Source organism: Schistocerca serialis, chromosome 3 (assembly GCF_023864345.2).
Source record: "Schistocerca serialis cubense isolate TAMUIC-IGC-003099 chromosome 3, iqSchSeri2.2, whole genome shotgun sequence".
In the NCBI taxonomy this organism is placed as follows: Eukaryota; Metazoa; Arthropoda; class Insecta; order Orthoptera; family Acrididae; genus Schistocerca; species Schistocerca serialis.
This window is the reverse complement of record NC_064640.1, coordinates 956,237,194-956,257,767: the sequence shown is the minus strand read 5'-3', so window position 1 is coordinate 956,257,767 and position 20,574 is coordinate 956,237,194. Positions and strand designations below refer to the sequence as shown.

At 46.3% G+C, this 20,574-nt stretch overlaps 1 protein-coding gene across 1 annotated transcript in view; it reads right to left on the bottom strand.

The window, feature by feature from the left end:
- LOC126471341 (ras GTPase-activating protein raskol) overlaps window positions 1-20,574 on the bottom strand; it is a gene marked incomplete at its 5' end in the record, with an annotated part of 695,914 nt that overhangs the window by 190,359 nt on the left and 484,981 nt on the right. The window lies entirely within an intron of this gene.

The window sequence follows — 20,574 nt, the reverse complement described above, 5'->3', positions numbered from 1 at the left end:
GACGCCCTTTGTGCCACCTCCCTAGGTCTTTCCGTGTCGATTCGGAGCGGCGGTGTGTCCGAAATGTTTTCCCCCGCTACCAATATGAACACTGCGTGATTTGAACGCTGGGTGTCGCGGTTCTGACCTTCATCGCAGAGGCGTCAAAAGAAGGGGTGGAATGCGGGTACGAGGAGCTGCGACGACCTTCCCATCGCGTGACATCCACAGTGGCGTCGGGCCGAATTGTTGTGACGTTTGGTGCCAGTATGACATCATTAAACCACTTTACACGTCACGAGAATTTCTCGGCTGTGGCCTTCTTCCCGCATATGCCGACACCTTGCTATTTGAGGCGTCGCCGACCCCGAGGGTTTTTCGCAAGGCACCACGCTTTTGAAACATCACAGAGGAAGTTTGTAGGCACCTTTGAGTCGAATTCGTGCGTCGCAGTGGTAGACAATTACGAGGTTTCGTAAAAGTGATTCTTTAATTTTGTTGTGAAATGTACAATACAGGCACAAACAATACAAAAAATAAAAAAGACAACATTTACTTAATTGTTCTTTCTCTGAGCAATCGTAGCACTTTGAGACTTTTAAAGTGGCCACCACTCAGCTCGGTGGTATAGGAGAGAAGAGTGTCCACCCAACGAAATTTTGAGCCAGGTTGCAAGGCATGCTCGGCTAGCTCAACTGGGAGAGTATTTGGTGTCCCAATACAGATTACTATCTTAGCCCCGCAGGAACATTTACTTCAGTACTAACTCAGAAGAGCTAGAAATCAAGCGATAGCAAAATTTTCCGCATTCACAGCGTTTTGTTGAGTGGATGTGTCAAAGAAAGGATAATTGTGTTAGGGCAAGGGGACAACAATGGCCTTGGTAACCTTCACCTAGGATGAAAATATTTGAAAAGTAACAGAACGGATCTCATCGTTATAAGAATGCAACACGACATGTCAGTTAGAAACCTTCGCTCCCGCCAGGAAGTTACACATGAGTTACTTGGTAAACAGTATGCTGTTTTCCGCACGAAGTCTGACTTTCTTATCACATATACTTTATTTATTTTGGTTTTGGGCAGTTATGACCATACGGCCAGCATTAGTAACAACAGAGTCGTGTTTACATAATCGCAAATTTCACAGTGGAACAATAATGAGACTTTGATGTAACTTACCGATGTAAAATAAAAACTCTAAACGATGAACGACGTACAGATAGAAGTCGTTAAAATAGTGCAACGATAACAGAATCGTAAATTTCACAACAGAGGAATGATAAAAGTTTGAAGTACATGGATAAGTTATTAATGTAAAATAAAAACACAAAATTACGACTCAGCTTTCGAGCCGGGTTGGTTCCATGTGTAGACTAGATCCACGGCAAACTACAGTTCAAAGTTGGATAAAAAAGTCTAGTAATCATGAGCTCTAAAATGCGTACCTTAAGAGCAATGAACGCTTGTTTATCTTCGATATTATGAAATTCATCTCCTCTACTTCGATCTCTATGCTTTCCATATTTTGGGAGGAGGTGCTATGGACCTAACAAGAAAAAAAGGGTAGTGAACATTGGCTCTGAAATGCTACCTTAAAAATTATGAGCACTTGTTCAGCAGAAGAAATGTGTTTCACACTAGCGAAGATGAACAAATCCTCATAGCTCACACAGTGTGCATTTTAGATCACACGTTTACTGGACTTCTTTCTTGTTTCGGTGCACGGAACTTGTCCCTAAAGCTTGTCGGTGTTTTTTTGGGACACCCTGTGTATCAACCCGGTCAAGTAAAGCAATGACACTTGTGAGGAGGAGGTAACCCTCGCAACGAATTTCCTGTACGGGACCGCTTGAGCGGTCGTGCGCTCGGTACACGCCAGTGTGACGTGGCACAGATCCGACACTACCGTCCTTATCACAGTGTTCAGAAGCGATAATTTTCAACCGGTGTAGGTGGGCAGGATAACGCCGCTGCCCCAGCTTCATGTGAATGATAGAAGTCACACGACGTCTCCTAAGATGCACAGAGGTGAACTGTGGCCGGGAAGAGAAGTTCTGTTGTATGGCTGCCAGGTAGCCGCCCTCAGAGTGCTAGGATACATGCCATTCACAGTTTCAGTAGTGATAAGCGGCTTTCTTAATCACCGGTATAAGGGATCGGTGTAGGGTGTAAGTGTCCTTTTGGCGAGGCGGTCAACAGTTTAATTATGGCGAATGCCATTGACATCCTCTTATCGAGAAGTAAGCGGATATCTGTGCCCAACGTCCGCGCGTCTGATGTGGCCTCCAAGACATATCTGTTAGTCTGTTTATCAAATGCCGGATGTTACAGTTTCTGCAACACGACTTGGGAGTCCGTGATTAGTACGAGGTTGAACGTCCTTGCGCCATAACAAATGGATTCACTGATGGCCAGTAGCTCCTCCGGGTTAATCACAACTACAGTGTACTCGCAATTACACCCCTCCTTCACCCCCCCCCAACCTCTCTCTCTCTCTCTCTCTCTCTCTCTCTCTCTCTCTCTCTCTCTCTCTCTCCCTCCCCCCCCCCCCTAGAAATGTAGAAAAGTGACGCTGACACTACCATCGAATAATTCCATTGGATTTCTAGCCTGATCCCTTTTGAATGCATCACTGATGTCACGTTAAAACAAGATTATTCTGTACATAATCGAAAAGCTAAATACACTGACGGAAAAATAGCGACACGAGAAAATAATTAATGTAGAGTAATGAAACTTCGAGAATACATTTGTCTAGGTAACATACACTCATGTTCAGAAGAAAACCGAACACCTTGAACGACTAGATATACGACGTTCCTATACACAGGACATGTACATTAGTATGCTCTGCAGAAATGATTAGCATTTGAAGCGTGTCGGCCCGCGGATTCGAGGTCAACATCGATATCACGGCACCAACCGCCTACCGGTAAACATGTGCCTGCGGGTCTCGTTGTCGCTATAAACTGAAGGTAATGGATTAGTGTGAGCGGATGTGCACGATGCCTCGCAGACGAATGCGCGATCAGTAGGTCTGAAAGAGGGCACATTATGGGCATGAGAGAATGTGATGCACCCTTTCGGGAAGCTGCTGCTCGTGTGGGACGAAGTGCAACGGATGTGTGCAGAATGGTTGACGTAAGGCCGCAGGACACGACGAGATGCTTCAGGTGGCACCACCCAGACTATCCCCCGTGGAAGATCGACATCTCATCCGAATGGCAATGCAGGACAGATATGCGCCCTCCTCGGCTATGGCGTAAGAGTGTAACAGTGTAACACATTGTTACTATCAGCGGTAACAGTGCGTCGCTGTTTATTACGGCATTGGTTACCTGCGCGCCGTCCACTTCTCCGTCTACCTTTGACGAAAGTGCAGAAACATGCTAGACGGCAATTGTGTATGCAACGACGTCACCGGGGACAGTAATGGCATCAGGTAGTGTTTTCGGACGAATCCACGCTCCGTTTGTTTGAAAAAGATATCCGTATTTTGGTTCGCCGCCGAGAGGGGGAGCGGCATCACAGTGACTGCATTCACACAAGACATATAGCCCCAACTCAAGACCTTATGGGGTGGGGTGTTACTGCGTGTAACTAAATATCACAGGTGTTTGTGTCCAAGGCACTGTGACTGACCAGTGTGACCTACGTGAATGAAATCTTACGACCCGTAGCCATACCCTTTCTGTACAACACCCCAGCCGCCAATTTTCAGTAAGACAACGCACGACCACATGTTGCTGTACGAAGGCGTGCCTTCTTGGTGTCACAGGATGTCAGACTTGTCGCCAATCGAAAATGTTTGAGATGTGGTGAAACGGGTGGTGCAGCACTGTGACCAAATGGCAGACACCACAGATGAATGCAGCATGGACGGCTATACCACAGAACACCATTCGCGCCTTATAAGCGTCGGTGCCATCACGCATGGAACAAGATATTAGGGCCCGTTGCGGACCCTGTGCCTACTAGGCAACAGCACACATGCTAAACCGACGTGACTGAAATGCTAATCATTTCTGCAGAACATACTAATGTGCATGTCCTGTGAACATGGACGTCCTATCTCTAGTCGTTGAAAGTGTTTTTTTTTTTCTGAACATGAGTGCATTTACGTGATTAACATTGCAAGCTCATAGGTTAATGTAAGCGCGAGATAAGTCATCGCATGCTGGTACATAAATAACCGGTCTAATCGTCAGAAGCTTCAATGCAAGCATGTAAGCGTGCATGCATTGTGTTTTGGTTGGCAGGAGAGCCAACACCGTGTTACTAGAGGAGGCCGAAAGGCACGCGTTTTAGCTCACGCAGGCTGGCGTGATGTCTGGAACAGGACAAGGAAATTAGAATTTAGAAAAACGGACGTAGCTGGTGGAATACTTAACTTTAATCCGTTAATGGTGAACGTCGGTCTTGACGGTACATGAATCAATATCAATAGTAACTGATAATGGCGCCTTGCTAGGTCGTAGCAAATGACGTAGCTGAAGGCTATGGTAAACTATCGTCTCGGCAAATGAGAGCGTATTTTGTCAGTGAACCATCGCTAGCAAAGTCGGTTGCACAACTGGGGCGACTGCTAGGAAGCCTCTAGACCTGCCGTGTGGCGGCGCTCGGCCTGCAATCACTGATAGTGGCGACAGGCGGGTCCGACGTATACTAAAGGCTACCACCTAGCAAGTGTGGTGTCTGGCGGTGACACCACACATTGTATTATACAGGTGCCGGACATCAGTTTGTGCGACGGAGTTTCATGCCTGTTGCAGCTGGTCGCTCAATACAGGGACGATTAATGCTGTCTGTGGATGACGCTGGAGTAGCCGTCCGATGATGTCTTATATTTGCTCGATTGGAACCAGAACTAGAGATCCGGCAGGTCAAGACAACATGTCGACACTCTGTAGAGCATGCTGGGTTACAACATGTGGGCGAGCGTTATCCTGTTGGAAAACACCCCCTGGGATGCTGTTCACGAATAGCGGCACAACTGGCCGAATCTCCAGACTGACGCACAATTTTTCAGTCAGGGTGTGCGGGATAACCCCGACAGTGTTCCTGCTGTCGTCCGAAATCGCACCCCAGAACGTAAAATGGTTCAAATGGCTCTGAGCACTATGGGACTCAACTGCTGAGGTCATTAGTCCCCTAGAACTTAGAACTAGTTAAACCTAACTAACCTAAGGACATCACAAACATCCATGCCCGAGGCAGGATTCGAACCTGCGATCGTAGCGGCCTTGCGGTTCCAGACTGCAGCGCCTTTAACCGCGCGGCCACTTCGGCCGGCCCCAGAACGTAACTCCAGGTGTGGGTCCAGTGTGCTAGCACGCAGGCATGTTGGTTGCAGGCCTTCAACTGGCCTCCTCCTAACCAACGCAGAACCATCACTGGCACTGAGGGAGAACCAGCTTTCATCTGAAAACACAATAGACCACCACCCTACCCTCCAATGAGCTCTCGCTTGACACCACTGAATTCGCAAAAGCTTGTGGCTTGGGATCAGTGGAATGCACGCTACAGGCATCTGGCTCATAGCTGTCCTAGAAGTAACCGATTTGTAACAGTTCGTTGTGTCACTATAGTGCCAACTTCTGCTCATATTACTGCCGCAGATGTAGTACGATGCGCCAGAGCCCCACGATGAACATGCTCGTCTTCCCTCTCGGTAGTGTCACGTGGTTTCCAGACCCCGGTCTTCTCGCGACCGTACATTCTTGTGCCCACCGCTGCCAGCAATCGTGTACAGTGGCTACATTCCTGCCAAATATTTCTGCAGCATCGCAGATGGAATATCCAGCTTCTCGTAGAACTATTACACGACCTAGTTGAAACTCAGTGAGGTGTTGATAACGGCGTCTTTGTCGCCTTAAAGGCATTCTTGACTAACATCAACTCTCTATGTCCAACCTCTCTCTGATGCGACTGGCTCGAAATCTGAATGGACATCATCTTTGAAATGTACAAGCACAACTACCAACTTTCGTTTATGTCGAGCAACTTCTTCTCGTCCGCAGCTCGTGGTCGTGCGGTAGCGTTCTCGCTTTCCGCGCCCGGGTTCGATTCCCGGCGGGGTCAGGGATTTTCTCTGCCTCGTGATGACTGGGTGTTGTGTGATGTCCTTAGGTTAGTTAGGTTTAAGTAGCCCTAAGTTCTAGGGGACTGATGACCATAGATGTTAAGTTCCATAGTGCTCAGAGCCATTTGAACCAACTTCTTCTCGGTGTTGTGATTTTTTTTCCGTCTGTGTGTTTATTTCTCAATGTAGCCACCATCACGACGAACATATTAATCGCAACGAGACCAGTTTGTATATACTGTCACTGTAGAATGTTTGACCCAGTGTGATAAGCATGATGAAAGACCAAAAACTTTTCTTATTTTTATTTATCTGAATATGTATATGTAGGAAAAAGCCCGTTACGCCACGGAGCGTAAATGTAATCTGTATGCCTTAGAAAACGTTTGAAATCATGTGAAGAAATGTTGGGAGCGTATGTCCATCACTTCTTCTGGCACCATCTTCAGTCCAACAGACGACAATGCGGTAGCCGATTTTGTCACATGCATTTGTCAGTTTTCGCATCCAGGTATCTACTGTTCGGAATATTAAATTTCCTCGTATTACCTGTGCGATCACGAGGGTAGAGAACTTGGTCGCAAGCGTTTTGAGATATAATTCTCTGGAACTCAGACGAACAGAATCTGCAAAAGGGTGTAACTGAATTCTCTACAGTTTTTTCAGTTTAGCTTTGTACACTCATTCCAGATACTGCAGTTACTTGCAGTCAAGACAGACAAACTAACTAACTGCAAAAAAGAATTTCACATCCAGAACAATCGTTTGCACATTTACGTACACATAAAGCTGACGTTATTCTCTCTATTGATAAATGTCCGACATTGGTTGATAGTGCGAATCACGAAGTGCTGCAGATCTTTAGACTTGACGCCGCTTTCTAAGCCTGTGCGCTTAACCGCAACTGAACTACTTGCATTGAGGTGACAGATGTCATGGGATAGCGATATGCACATATACAGATGGCTGTAGTATCGTGTACACCAGATATAAAAAGGCAGTGCATTGGCGGAACCGTCATTTGTACTCAGGTGATTCATGTGAAAAGCTTTCCGACGTCATAATGGCCGCACGACGTGCATTAACAGACTTTGAAAGCGGAATTGTAGTTGGAGCTAGACGCACGGGACATTGCATTACAGAAATCGTTAGGGAATTTAATATGCCGCGTTCCACAGTGTCAAGAGCGTGCCGATAATATCAAATTTTAGGCATTACCTCCCACCACGCACAATGCAATGTTCGACGGCCTCCACTTAACGACCGAGAGCAGCGGCGTTTGCGTAGATCTGTCAGTGCTAACCGACACTCAACACTGAGTGAAATAACTGCAGTAAACAATGTGGAGCGTACTACGAACGTATCCATCAGGACAATGCGGCGAAATTTGGTTTTAATGGGCTATGACAGCAGACGACCGACGCGAGTGACTTCGCTTACAGCAAGATATCGTCTGCTCCCCTGAGCTCGTGACCATATCTGTTGCACCCGAGACGATTGGAAAACGGTGGCCAGGTTAGGTGAGCCCCGATTTCTGTTGGTAAGAGTTGATAGTGGGTTTCGAGTGTGGCACAGACCCCATGAAGCCATGGACCCACGTTGTCAGCAAGGGACTGTGCAAGCTGGTGGTGGCTACATAATGGTGTAACCTGTGTTCACATGGAATGGACTGCGTCGTTGACTGGAAATGGTTATGTTCGGCTCGTTTCAGACGATTTGCAGCCATTCGTGAGCTTCCTATTCCCGAACAACGATGGCATTTTTATAGATGACTATGCGCCTTGTCACCAGGCCACTGTTGTTACGCGATTGGTTTGAAGAAAACTCTGGAAGCTCTAGCGATTGATTTGGGCGTCCACATCGCCAGACATGAATCCCATCCAACATGTATGGGACATAACTGAGACGTCAGTTCGTGCACAAAATCCTACACTGGCAACACTTTCGCAATTATAGACGGTTATAGAGGCAGCATGGCTTAATATTTCTGCAGGGGACTTCCAACGACTTGTCGAGTCCATGGCACGTCAATCTGCTGCACTACGCCGGGAAAACGCAGGTGCGACACGGTATTAGGAAGTGTCCCTTGACTTTTGTCCTCTCAGAGTCATCTGCTGTACTGACGCAGCGCGGGCCTGTTTGAACAGTTCCAGAACGTAGTAATTATTATTCTTTTAAACTGGATTTCGGGCCGTATTCATTCAGCCATCTCAATAGTAATGTGAATCAAGACGATACGTAACTAATAACAACACGACACTCAGTCCCCGTGCGGAGAAAGTCTCCGACCTGGCCGGGAATTGGACCCTGGCCCCTTGGCTTAGCAATCCACTGCGCTGACCGCGACGCTACCGAGGCGGATATGTAGTAATTCTAGTAACAAGGATGGAGGATTCACGTTGTGAAAATGGTCGCCTCATTAAAAGGGCTTGTGTGAAGCTCCTCTCATTATTATTTCGAATGGTCATTAGAGACGGTAGAACTAGTAAAGGGAAAGGAATCGGTCATTGCTTTATAGAGGGAGCTGTCTCTGTAGTAGCTCAAGTAATTCAGAGAAAAGATGTCATATTTCGATTATGGCTTCAAAGGTTTTATTGTGCTATTGCAAATTCGGCTAGCCATTATCGAGCAGTCTGACCACCAACTCCGAAAATGTGCTAACACATCATAGCACAGATGTAAGTTATAAATAATGGTACCATTGTTGGGTTACGTTATCATTAACCGTAACTTATATCTGTACTGTGACATGGCACCTACTATTTTAAATACGTGTGTTTTACCCATGCCAGCCGAAGTGGCCGTGCGGTTAAAGGCGCTGCAGTCTGGAACCGCAAGGCCGCTCCGGTCGCAGGTTCGAATCCTGCCTCGGGCATGGATGTTTGTGATGTCCTTAGGTTAGTTAGGTTTAACTAGTTCTAAGTTCTAGGGGACTAATGACCTCAGCAGTTGAGTCCCATAGTGCTCAGAGCCTTGTTTTACCCATTCTCGACTCTACTGTTCTGATTACTGTTGTCACCCATTATGTTTTCCTGCTACGTTGTATTATGCGAATCTGGATGCTTGACAAAGGCACAATGCCAATATTCAAAGCAGCAAAGTAAAACCTTGACAGTCAAAAGCGGAATCTGACGTCCTTTCAAGAATTCATACAGGCTGTGGACCCATTTTACAAGAAGTTAACGATTCAGAGAAACCACGAAAATTCTGAACCGTGGAAAGAGGAGGAGGAGAAGATTAGTGTTTAACGTCCAGTGGAGTACGAGGTCATTAGAGACGGAGCCCAGGCTCGGATTAGGAAAGGATGAGGAAGGAAATCAGCCGTGTCCTTTCAAAGGAACCACCCCGGCATTTGTCTCGAGTGACTTAGGGAAATCACGGAAAACCTAAATCAGGATGGCCGACCGCGGGTTTGAACCGGCGTCCTCCCGAATGTGAGTCCAGTGTGCTAATCACCTCGCTCGGTAAACCACGGAAAGAAATATGAATCTCGGATATGAGTTCATCATCGTACCCACCGCAACATTTGTTCTTCACTGGAGAAACTGACCGAGGTGGCGCAGTGTTACGACACTGGATTCACACTGGAAAGAACGGAGGGTCAAATCCGCGTCCGGTCACCCAGATCTGGCTTTTACGTGTTTTCTGTTAAATGGCTTAAGGCAAATGCCGAGATAGTTCCATCGAAAAAGACACGGCCGATTTCCTTCCTAATCTTTCCCCTACATCGTGATCGTTATCGTTATCATCATCATCATCATCATCATCATCATAATCATAATCATCATAATCGAATGAACTATAGATCGGGATACCGACACCGGCATTCGACAGGGTAGGACTTGTATTCGAGAAGGCTGGAGCTAATCGCTCCATCGAATGTCCGCGTGGGGGAGAGTCCCCTTAATATCACGGCCGATTCCTCTCGCATTCTCATATCCATCTGATGTTGCACTCCGCCTCTTATGACTTTGACTTGGACGGGACGTGAAACCCTTCACTAGGTACTCTCCCCACACTGGTCCAATACAAACCCAGAGTCCTCAGTAAGCGGTGCTCGTCCTCATTCGACGTCTCAGCAAGAGTGCGCCGTTACACATTATGGCGCTGTAACCCCAGAGAAAGTGGCAGCGAGTGTGTCGCGTCGAGCAGTTAACCGAGCGTAACTTTCGCAGGCAGGTTTCGCAAGGGCCACTGGCGAGGCTGCGAGCAGGCTGCAAACAAAGCTACCCTCTCACCTCACCTTCGCCTAGGTATGTTCTGCGCTGACAGAGCGGAACCACGCCAATTCTAGAAACCCAACTCGATCACGGAGGTAATCTGTAGGTCCCGCTGGTGTCCTCATGACAGATAACAACAGACTGTAAATGGTTACAGTTAATATTCAATTTCTAATTAGTTCAAGCCACCTGAACAGTTCCATCTCTTTCCTCCAAAACCTGACACGGTATGGTTCAACATTTATGACAGGCTACGATGTTCACAAATTTAGTGAGTCACGCTATACGCGATGTTTATAATCCAGAAGCTTTATTTTTTATGTATCACGCTTTCACGGCGAAACCGACGAGTCCAGATATTCGGTATTCCCGATGTATGTAGAGCACAGACCTCGGTTTCTCGCTGTCTCAGTTTCGATCTAACACTGAACTGGATCACCAGCACGTCGCCTTCTATAATACAGATTCTCAGAGCCGACAGCGTCGTTCGAGCACAAAAACGACTAGTTACCCGTGTGAACTAATATGATTCCTGACGATATCTAAGAAAATAGAGCTCCGGATCGCAAGGTTTATTGAAAAACGACCTCCGTTCCTGTTTATTAAACGGTCCACCACTCTTAACCTCGATAATCTCTTATATTACAGGGTCCTTGAAGTTCGTCGCCTGCACCATGACCCATGTCTTTTTGTTTCAGTTCATGCTAACAGGTGGAATAGTACTTAGCGATGGTTGATTTAATTGGCGCCTTGAAATGGTGTAACACTGTTCTTTAAACATTTTTTCTTGCAGTTCTTACAGTTGTCCAACACACAACGTACCACACTGGAACGATGTACGACGTACAGCACGCTTTAGGAGGCCTGAGGCTTTTTAAGAAAGCATAGCTCATATGTTTTAGTATAGTTGGAAATACCTAATAACATTGGGCTTAATCATTTGCACTTTTTCTCTCACGCATCCTGGAGACTGAGCTAGTGATGTGGAGGGGGAGGTGCCCCTCAGGCTATTTCTTCCTCTGCAGGCGCTGTTCTGTCTTACTGCAGCGCATCTTCTATTATAAGTTTTATAATCTGTCTCCGGTGACACGATTCTTCAGAGAGGCTCTCTGTCTACCAACATATGCGCTTTGTGGACCACTGTCCTAAGCATGGATATGTCTATGAAGGATGGTGGTTAGTGCTATGGAAAAATGGGTCAGTTTATAGTGCTTACCGAAAGTCCACAAGGGCTGAGAAGCTTTGCCGGCCGGAGTGGCCGAGCGGTTAAAGGCGCTACAGTCTGGAACCGCACAACCGCTACGGTCGCAGGTTCGAATCCTGCCTCGGGCATGGATGTGAGTGATGTCCTTATGTTAGTTAGGTTTAAGTAGTTCTAAGTTCTAGGGGACTTATGACCACAGCAGTTGAGTCCCATAGTGCTCAGAGCCATTTGAACCATTTGGTTGAGAAGCTTTATAAATATCGTATAAGATTACAAAATTAATTTAGCTACAAATTCCAAAAATTTGTACATAATAATTCTCCTTTCAGCCGAAATTATGATAGGCGTTCTAAAGACGATCGAGTCTAGGAAAGAAGGGTAGAGAGATGAGGTAGAACACAGATGAATGAATCTTTACGTATGGAAACTAGAGGAGGAAGGGGTATGCTGATGATGGGCTGAGAAGTTTGATCGAGTAGTTGATTCCGTAACATGACGGACCGTCGGATAGTTTATGGCGGTCAGGAGGCTGCCTGGGAGGGGCGTTAGTGCTTCATCTAAAGCGGCCAGGGCGACAGCCGGTGGGACGATTACATGTCAGGTCGCATTTTTGGGATGGCATATGAAGGGCGTGGAGGTGGAGCGAGTGGACGATATGTTGGTACTGGCGCGCCACCAGCCCCTGACTGCAGTGGATTTGGGAGACAATGAGTTTGCGGAATGTATAGGATTTGTGGAAATGTTCGAGGATCTTTCTGGCAGTCATAAACGATTTCGTGTGTCATTCATGGTATCACAGAAGGGGGAAGGATTAATGTAATTATTTTTGGAGACTCAATGTAGAAATGTCGATGTACAGGTGAAGAAAAAATGCCACTCTTGACGGTCGGCATGCGACTCCTCTCCCCATTCAAGACAAAAGTGTCTCCAGCAAAACCTAGTCCAGCTAATAGGTGTAATAGAAATGCGATTTAAAAAACGAAGCTCTCGCAACGCTGTAACTGACTGCAGCGTGGCCAAGAACAATTCTGCGCTGTGCGTAAGCTGTTCCATTTGCTTTGTGAAACGAGGCAATGCCGTGAGGAACGGATATGTAGACTTGCCCATGTTTGAGTCGCGTTCGCTCCAAACTTTTCTTTTCGGTTAGAGCATTAAACCTCCACAATGCGGTATCTTGTGCATTTCTTTTTATTACAGTTACCTTTACTTATTAAGACACATGATGAAATTCTTACAGACGTAAACGACCACTTTGTTTCCTCTGTGACACAAATAAAGCCAACAGACAAAAACAGTGGCTACAGTAACATCGTATGTATCCAATGAGGTTCAAAAACACAATAGGTAGGCTACAATCTTGCACGTTTTAACGCGCACAATAATTCCATTCCGTAAGTTTGACGTCCAAGCTTATCTTCACAGATTCAGTACTCACAGGTACGAGCAACGCTCACTTTAGATAATATATTCGATGTTACCCCACTGCATCTGGAAACACTTCACCACTCGCTCGCTCATACTTTGCTGGACCCGACTCAACACGCATTCACCACTGCCGAAGTGGTATGCACGCGACCTATTAGGTCGCGTACATCCGTGGGTGGAGTACTATAAATCTGTACCTTTAAGTATCCTCACAAATAAAAATCTAGTGAATTAAGGTCCAGGGAACGTGGAGGTCAGAACATTGGGGCTCCACGATCAATCCATTTCCTTGGAAACAGTTCATTTAAATAGTTACTCACATGCACTTCAAAGTGTGGCGGTGCACCATCACGCTCAAATCACAGCTGTCACCGAACCCCGAGTGGAACGATATCTAATGCGTCAGGCAAAGCATTGCAAAAATTCTTACGATACAGGGGTACAGTCATCTTCTCCAGCAATAGCAAAAGCACTTCTCCCACTACTCCAGCCCACGTGTTTATGCCAAAGCGTGACTGAAAGCCACGTTTACAGGTGACACGTGGGTTCTGTTCCGGCCAAAAATGCCTGTTGTGGAGGTTGAAAATACCTTCACTTGGTGCAAAATCCATTCACAAAACTGTACTCGTGGAATGCGGTCTTCTGGCCGGATGCAGTTCTTCATCGTGCAACACTTTAACAAGCAATCTCCGACATATCTGGAACTGCCTTAGAATATCACGGGCACTTCGCCGATGTGACTGATGAATGGCTTCAACAGTCGAGTCCTCTGTTTGTGGAGTACATTTAGTCCTCGGGCGACCACTGTTCATTTCTTATGGACGAAGATTACCAGTCTCCCGAAAGCGTTGCTCCAGGCGGCGAAAAACATTCGTATCGAGATGGCGCCTTTGAGGGTACCGTACAGAACACGCACGAGCAGCAGCAGCTTGGTTGTACCGAACACAAAAACCATATCGACGTATTCATCATTTGTGTACCCCCATCAGGAAGCTGCCCTATATGAACCTGACAGGACAAGGGATGGTCCTGCACTGCGCCGTTAATAAACACAGGCATGCAGTTTAATGGATGTGACAAAATGATACCCTGCTTATAAACGATGATAACTTGGGAACGGACGTCTAAAAAATTAAAAAAAGGAACCTGACGAGGATTCGAACCATAGGTTGGTCGTTATTGGTTGTTGTATTTGCTCGGGGCGGACGTCCCATGACGCTTGTTCAAGTTCATCGTTTGGACTGTGTAAAAACTGGGACTTTGTATGGGCGCCGATGACCGCGCAGTTGAGCGCCCCACAAACCAAACATCATCATCAAACAAGTTCATCGTTGACCCATTCACTCCCTTCTTTGTTACAGAGGGCAGCTATCCCTCTGACCGAGCACGCTGAGCTACCGTGCCGGCACTCACGGAGCTACGACGCCGGAGATACTCGTTCCTTTGTACATTCCGACGCGGTACACTATGTGACAGTGTCACCAGCTTCTCCTTTTCATACACGTGTTTCCAAAATGCACCCGATCTGATTTTGCCAGATAAACTTCTGACTTGAATCTGCATGAGCAATCGCAAGCCGATCTGCAAGTGCGCCATTATTTCTTCAGCCTGTGTGCTTACTAAGTCTTCTGCCTGCAGGCAACGCGTTCCCCAGCGTGCCTGGTGGGGGTGGCGCCGGAGGCAGCGGGAAGCTGGGGAATCACGACGCCGGTTGGGCGCAATATCCTGCCAACTAACGAAACGGCGCCGGTTTCTCTGCACCACACAACACAGCCACCAGGAACATCGCCACTGTAGCTCTTGTGTGATGATTTGTCGGAGAAAGGAATGGCACCTGCATATAGCAGTGTTTCTGAGTAGCCTCCGATGTTAGAACAGGCGCCAGAAAAACACTACAGGCACTGTATGCATGGCGAACGAAAAAAGTACGTTCTATATCGGTACATTTCCCCCATTTGCTGCCAGAATGATTTCCCTTCGTATCTGCTCCGCTTATACAGAGTGTTCACTTACATGTGCGAAACCTCTGGGGAATGGATGGAGGACTTAATTATCTATAAATACATTTTTGTTTATTTTTATCATTAACTTTTCATTTTCTTAATTACAACCACATTTTTGCTGCTAAGTGTTTGCTTTGTTTCTTCCCTTTTGTTCTCAGATTTCCAGTTTCATTCCACGGGTATTTTTTTCTTTTCAAAAGTTGTCTTATGATGGATAAATAAAATGCTCCTAATGTCTACCATTAGCTCTAACACAAGCTTCTAAACGTCGCATCTTGGATTATACGTTCACAAAATTTAAGTGTCTGCTGTATCTGCTAAAATCCTTCTCGAACACTCTGGGGAAGAATGTCAACATTTGCAATACGTCTGGAATACACTATGTACTTTAAATGCCTCCAAAAATAAAAGTCCCATGGATTGAGATCACGAGATCGAGCAAACTAAGATGCTGCTTCCCCAAGACCTAGCCATTTGTTTGAGAATCGCTGATTTAAAATTTTTCTTACTTGCATGGGCATGTTCTGACTTAAGTGTAGTGGAACGCCTTCCACCCAAACATTTAGATGCTCTAAAAATTCACCGTTTGGTGCTCGAGCCAGTGTTCCAAGGAAAATGAAAGGTATGATATATCTGTCTTCACTTACACCAGTCCATACATTAATGCTTAACTGTTGCTGACGTCTCCTTTCCAAAACTGAAAATGATTCTCATACACCCATACGCGAGTCCTATGAAAATTCTGCACTCCATCTCTCATCAACTTTGCTTCATACGTGAACAGTATGATACCCAGGTAATGCTGCTTCTGGCCGCACATCCCCAGAAACCAAGTACAAAAAGCTTTTCTGGATTCAGAAACAGTAAGATCTGAAGGTGGCACGGATAAAAGAGTTCCTATCGTAACAGTTTCCGCACAGTTGCATGACTCAATTTCTCAGTTTCTGCTATTTCTCTGGTACTGCTGTCATGATTGTCCTCAGTATAATGTTGCACTCTATCTTCTAAATCAGATGTTCTTCCACAGAGCACTGACCTTTTCTCAAAAAGCTTGTCTGTACAAGACGTTCATGTATTCTTATTGACCGGTAAATATTTATTACGAAACCTTTCAGCATACAAACGTATGGCTTCAGACGCATTACAATTTGCAGGTTCATACATCTAGGGCATGTCCGGCATGTGCCGATTAGAATACGTTTTAGCAAGAAATAAAAAGCACCCACAACCAGCTGCTGTTGTTGCGACCCTCAGCTGACGCAGCTCTGTACGCTAATCTAACCTGTGCAATCCTCTTCATCTCTGACTACTACAACACATACGGGCTAACTCATCTAAGAGTCGTAACGAGCATTTTCTCTCATTTTTCGGCAGATACTTTCGATTAAGCTTTTGCAAAGTGTCTCTGGAGTCAGTCAAACAAATATTGCTAATGTGACCCCAGCATCGATTCAAAGCGTCGGTTTGTTTCCCGTTACAAACAAAATGAGTTTTAAAGAGGAATTTTACGTGCCCATTCGGCAGAGCGGTCCCAAATTAGTCTAGTGTGATATCCCTTTTATCGGTAGGTATTAACAGGGAGAGTACAACACGAAGAATAACCAGTACTGCACCAGAGACAGCACCGCCCTGGCCTACGCTGCCTGCTATCGCCGTGCAGCAGCGCTGCTTCGTCGCTTCTGGAGTGCTTCGTGTTTTACTCACCCTGTTAATACATATCGATAAAAGAAATATCATACTAGACTAATCTGGGACAGCTCTGTCGAATGAGAACGTAAATTTCCTCTTTAAAAACCCGTTTTGTTTGCAACGGAAAAGAAACCGACGGTTTCCAGTTTCCATGGACAATGGCCGGCCGGTGTGGCCGAGCGGTTCTAGGCGCTTCAGTCCGGAACCGCGCTGCAGCTACTGTCGCAGGTTCGAATCCTGCCACGGGCATGGATGTGTGTGATGTCCTTAGGTTAGTTAGGCTTAAGTAGTTCTAAGTCTAGGGGACTGATGACCTTAGATGTTAAGCCCAATTGTGCTTAGAGCGATTTTCGATCCATGGACAATGGGTGTCACATGAAAGATGTGGTCAGCAGTATTTCTTTAGGTTGACTGCAGCTATACGTTGGAAAAACACGAGAGAAAATGCGCCTGACGACCCACAGGAGAGAGACGCGGTATACGAGGTCGTGCCCAAAAGTGATCCCTCCGAATTTTTTATGTGAAAACTCTTAATGTTTTTTTTAAATAAAAGAAAAGTTAGTAACATTAGACATCTTTATTCTTTGTGTCTACATATTTACAGCCCTCTGCCGCTAGAGGGCTCCGAACCGTAGCGTGTAACATGGCAATGTGTAACGTGACAATGTCGCTCCGTTAGAAACAGCATGTAGCAATCGAGTTTCATATACGAAGAGTTCGTCCACACGTGGAACACCCTATCTTTCAGCAAGACAATACCAGATCACACACGAACGCTACGACATCTGCAACAATCTGAAGCTTTGAGATCACTGTTATCGATCATCCTCCGTACAGTCCCGACTTGTCCACATCCGATATTCATCTGTTTCCAAAACGTAAAGAACACCTTCCATGACTCCACTTTGATAGTGATGAAGTGGTGAAAGCAGAGATGAGATTGTGGCTCCGTCGACAAAGTCAAATATTCTGTAGTGACGGTATGGACATGTTGGTCTCTCGTTAGGTTCAAATGGTTCAAATGGCTCTGAGCACTATGGGACTTATCATCTATGGTCATCAGTCCCCTAGAACTTAGAACTACTAAAACCTAACTAACCTAAGGACATCACACAACACCCAGTCATCACGAGGCAGAGAAAATTCCTGACCCCGCCGGGAATCGAACCCGGGAACCCGTGCGCGGGAAGCGAGAACGCAACCGCACGACCACGAGCTGCGGACCACTCGTTAGGAGAAATGTGTTCGTCGCCAGGGTGAGGACGTTGAGAAATAAATTTGTAGACATTAAGAATAACGACGTAGAATGTTACTAAAGTTTGTTTTAATTAAAAATCTTTAACAGTTTTCACATAAAAAATTCGGAGGCGTTACTTTTGAGCACATCCCCGTACATATGAACGTGCTTACTGTGGTCAACCCTTGCTTTCCCTGTACAATACTTACCCCTCCAGTACCATGTTGTATGTTGTAAGTTAACCGGGGACCTAGAAACGACGGAGAGACTCCGTCCCCGCCGCAGCCGCAGTGGTCCACAACCCCACGACGACTACCGCAGTCCACTTCACCCCTCCGCCGCCTCACACCGACCCCAGGGTTATTGTGCGGTTCGGCCCCCGGTGGGCCCCCCCAGGGAACGTCTCACACCAGACGAGCGTAAACCTTATGATTGTGTGGTAGAGTAATGGTGATGTACGCGTAGGTGGTAACTTGTTTGCGCAGCAATCGCCGACATAGTGTAGCTGAGGCGGAATAAGGGGAACCAGCCTGCATTCGCCGAGGCAGATGAAAAACCGCCTAAAAACCATCCACAGACTGGCCGGCTCACCGGACCTCGACACAAGTCTGCCGCGCTCCTTCCCGCTCCGGAAAGCCATGCGTTAGACCGATCGGCTAACCGGGCGGGCTCCAGTACCATACTGACGATTCCTTGACGTCTCACATGTCTCCTGTCAACGGTTTCCTTGCTGTATGTCAAGTTACGCCGTAAATTTCTTTTTCCCCAATTCGATTCCGTAGCTCCTCATACATTATTCGATATACTAATCTCAACTTCAGCATTATTCTCTAGTACCGTATTTCAAAATCATCTATTCTTCTCGCGTCCGAACACTTTATCGTCCACGTTCAGTTCCATACAATGCTACACTCCAGACAAATACCTTCAGGAAAGGCTTGCTGGCGGGCCGCTGTGGTTGAGCGGTTCTAGGCGCTTCAGTCCGGAACCGCGCTGCTGCTACGGTCGCAGGTTCGAATCCTGCCTCGGGCATGGATGTGTGTGATGTCCTTAGGTTAGTTAGGTTTAAGTAGTTCTAAGCCTGGGGGACTGATGACCTCAGATGTTAAGTCCCATAGTGCTTAGAGCCATTTGAACCATTTTTTTGAAAGACTTGCTAACACTTATATCTATATTCGATGTTCACAAATTTCTCTTTTCAGAAGTTCAAATTTCTCTGTTGACAAATTCGTTTGCTGCTATTGCCAGTCCGCTTTTTTGGATCCTTTCTATTTCAGCTATTATCAGTTTATTTGCTTCGGAGATAAAAAAGACTCATCTACTATTTTTAGTCTCTAATCTTCTAGTCTCATTCTCCCGCTACCGTCTGATTCTGTTCGACTGGATTTCATTAGCATTGTTTGGCTTTTGTTGACGTTCACCTTATTTCTTTTCAAGGCATTACGAATTCCTCTCAACTGCAGTTCTAAAGCATTTACTGCCTCTGAGAGTATTAAAATGTAATAAGAAAACGTAAAAATTATCATTTATTTTTCTATCGGGATTTTAACTGGTATTCCGCATTTGTCTTTGAGCTGTTTTTCTGATGACAACAATCTCCGGAGTAGTCTCGGATCCGAGGATCCAGAATATTTTTTCGAATAGGATGCAATCATCATTCGGCCATACAGGAGAGCTGCATGTCGTCGAGTAATACACTGAGGTGATAAAAGTCATGGGATATCTCCCAATATCGTGTCGGACCTCATTTTGCCCGGCGTAGTGCAACACCTCGACGTGGCACGGACTGAACAAGTCGTTGCAAGTGCCCTCAAGAAACACTGAGCCATGCTGCCTCTATAGCCGTCCATAATTGTGGAAGTGATGCTGGTGCAGCATTTTGTGTACGCACTGACCTCGCCATTATTTCCCATAAATATTCGATGGGATTCATGTAGGGCGATGTGGGTGGCCAAACGACTCGCTCGAGTTATCCAGAGCGTTCTTCAAAATCGCGTAACGACTGTGCCCCGATGACACGCCCTGTCACCCATGAACATTCCATAGTTGTTTGCGAACATGAAGTCCATGAATGGTTGCGAATGGTCTCCAAGTAGCGGAAAATAACCATTTCCAGTCAATGATCGGTTCAGTTGGACCAGAGTATCCAGTCTATTCCATGTAAACACAGCCCACAGCATTATGGAGCCACATCCAGCTTGCACAGTGCCTTGTTGACAACTTGGGTCCATGGTTTCGTGGGGTCTGCGACACACTCGAACCCTTCCATCGGCTCTTACCAACTGAAACCGGGATTCACCTGACCAGGCGACGGTTTTCGAGTTGTCTAGGGTCCAACCGATAAGGTCACGAGTCCTGGAGAGGCGTTGCAGCAGGCAATGTCGTTCTGTTAGCAAAGGCACTCGTTCGGTCGTGTGCTGTCATAGCCCATTAAAGCCAAATTTCGCCGTACTGTCCCAACGGACACGTTCGTCGTACGTCCCACATTGATTTCCGCGGTTGTTTCTCGCCGTGTTGCTTCTCTGTTAGCATTGACAACTCTAAGCAAACGCCACTGCTGTCGGTCTGTAAGAGAAGGCCGTCGAACACTGTGTTGCCCGTGGCGCAAGGTAATGCCTGAAATTTTTGTATTCTCGGCACACTCTTGACACTGTGGATTGCGGAGTACTGACTTCCCTAACGATTTCTGAAACGGAATGTCCCGTGTGTCTAGCTGCAACTATCATTCCACAT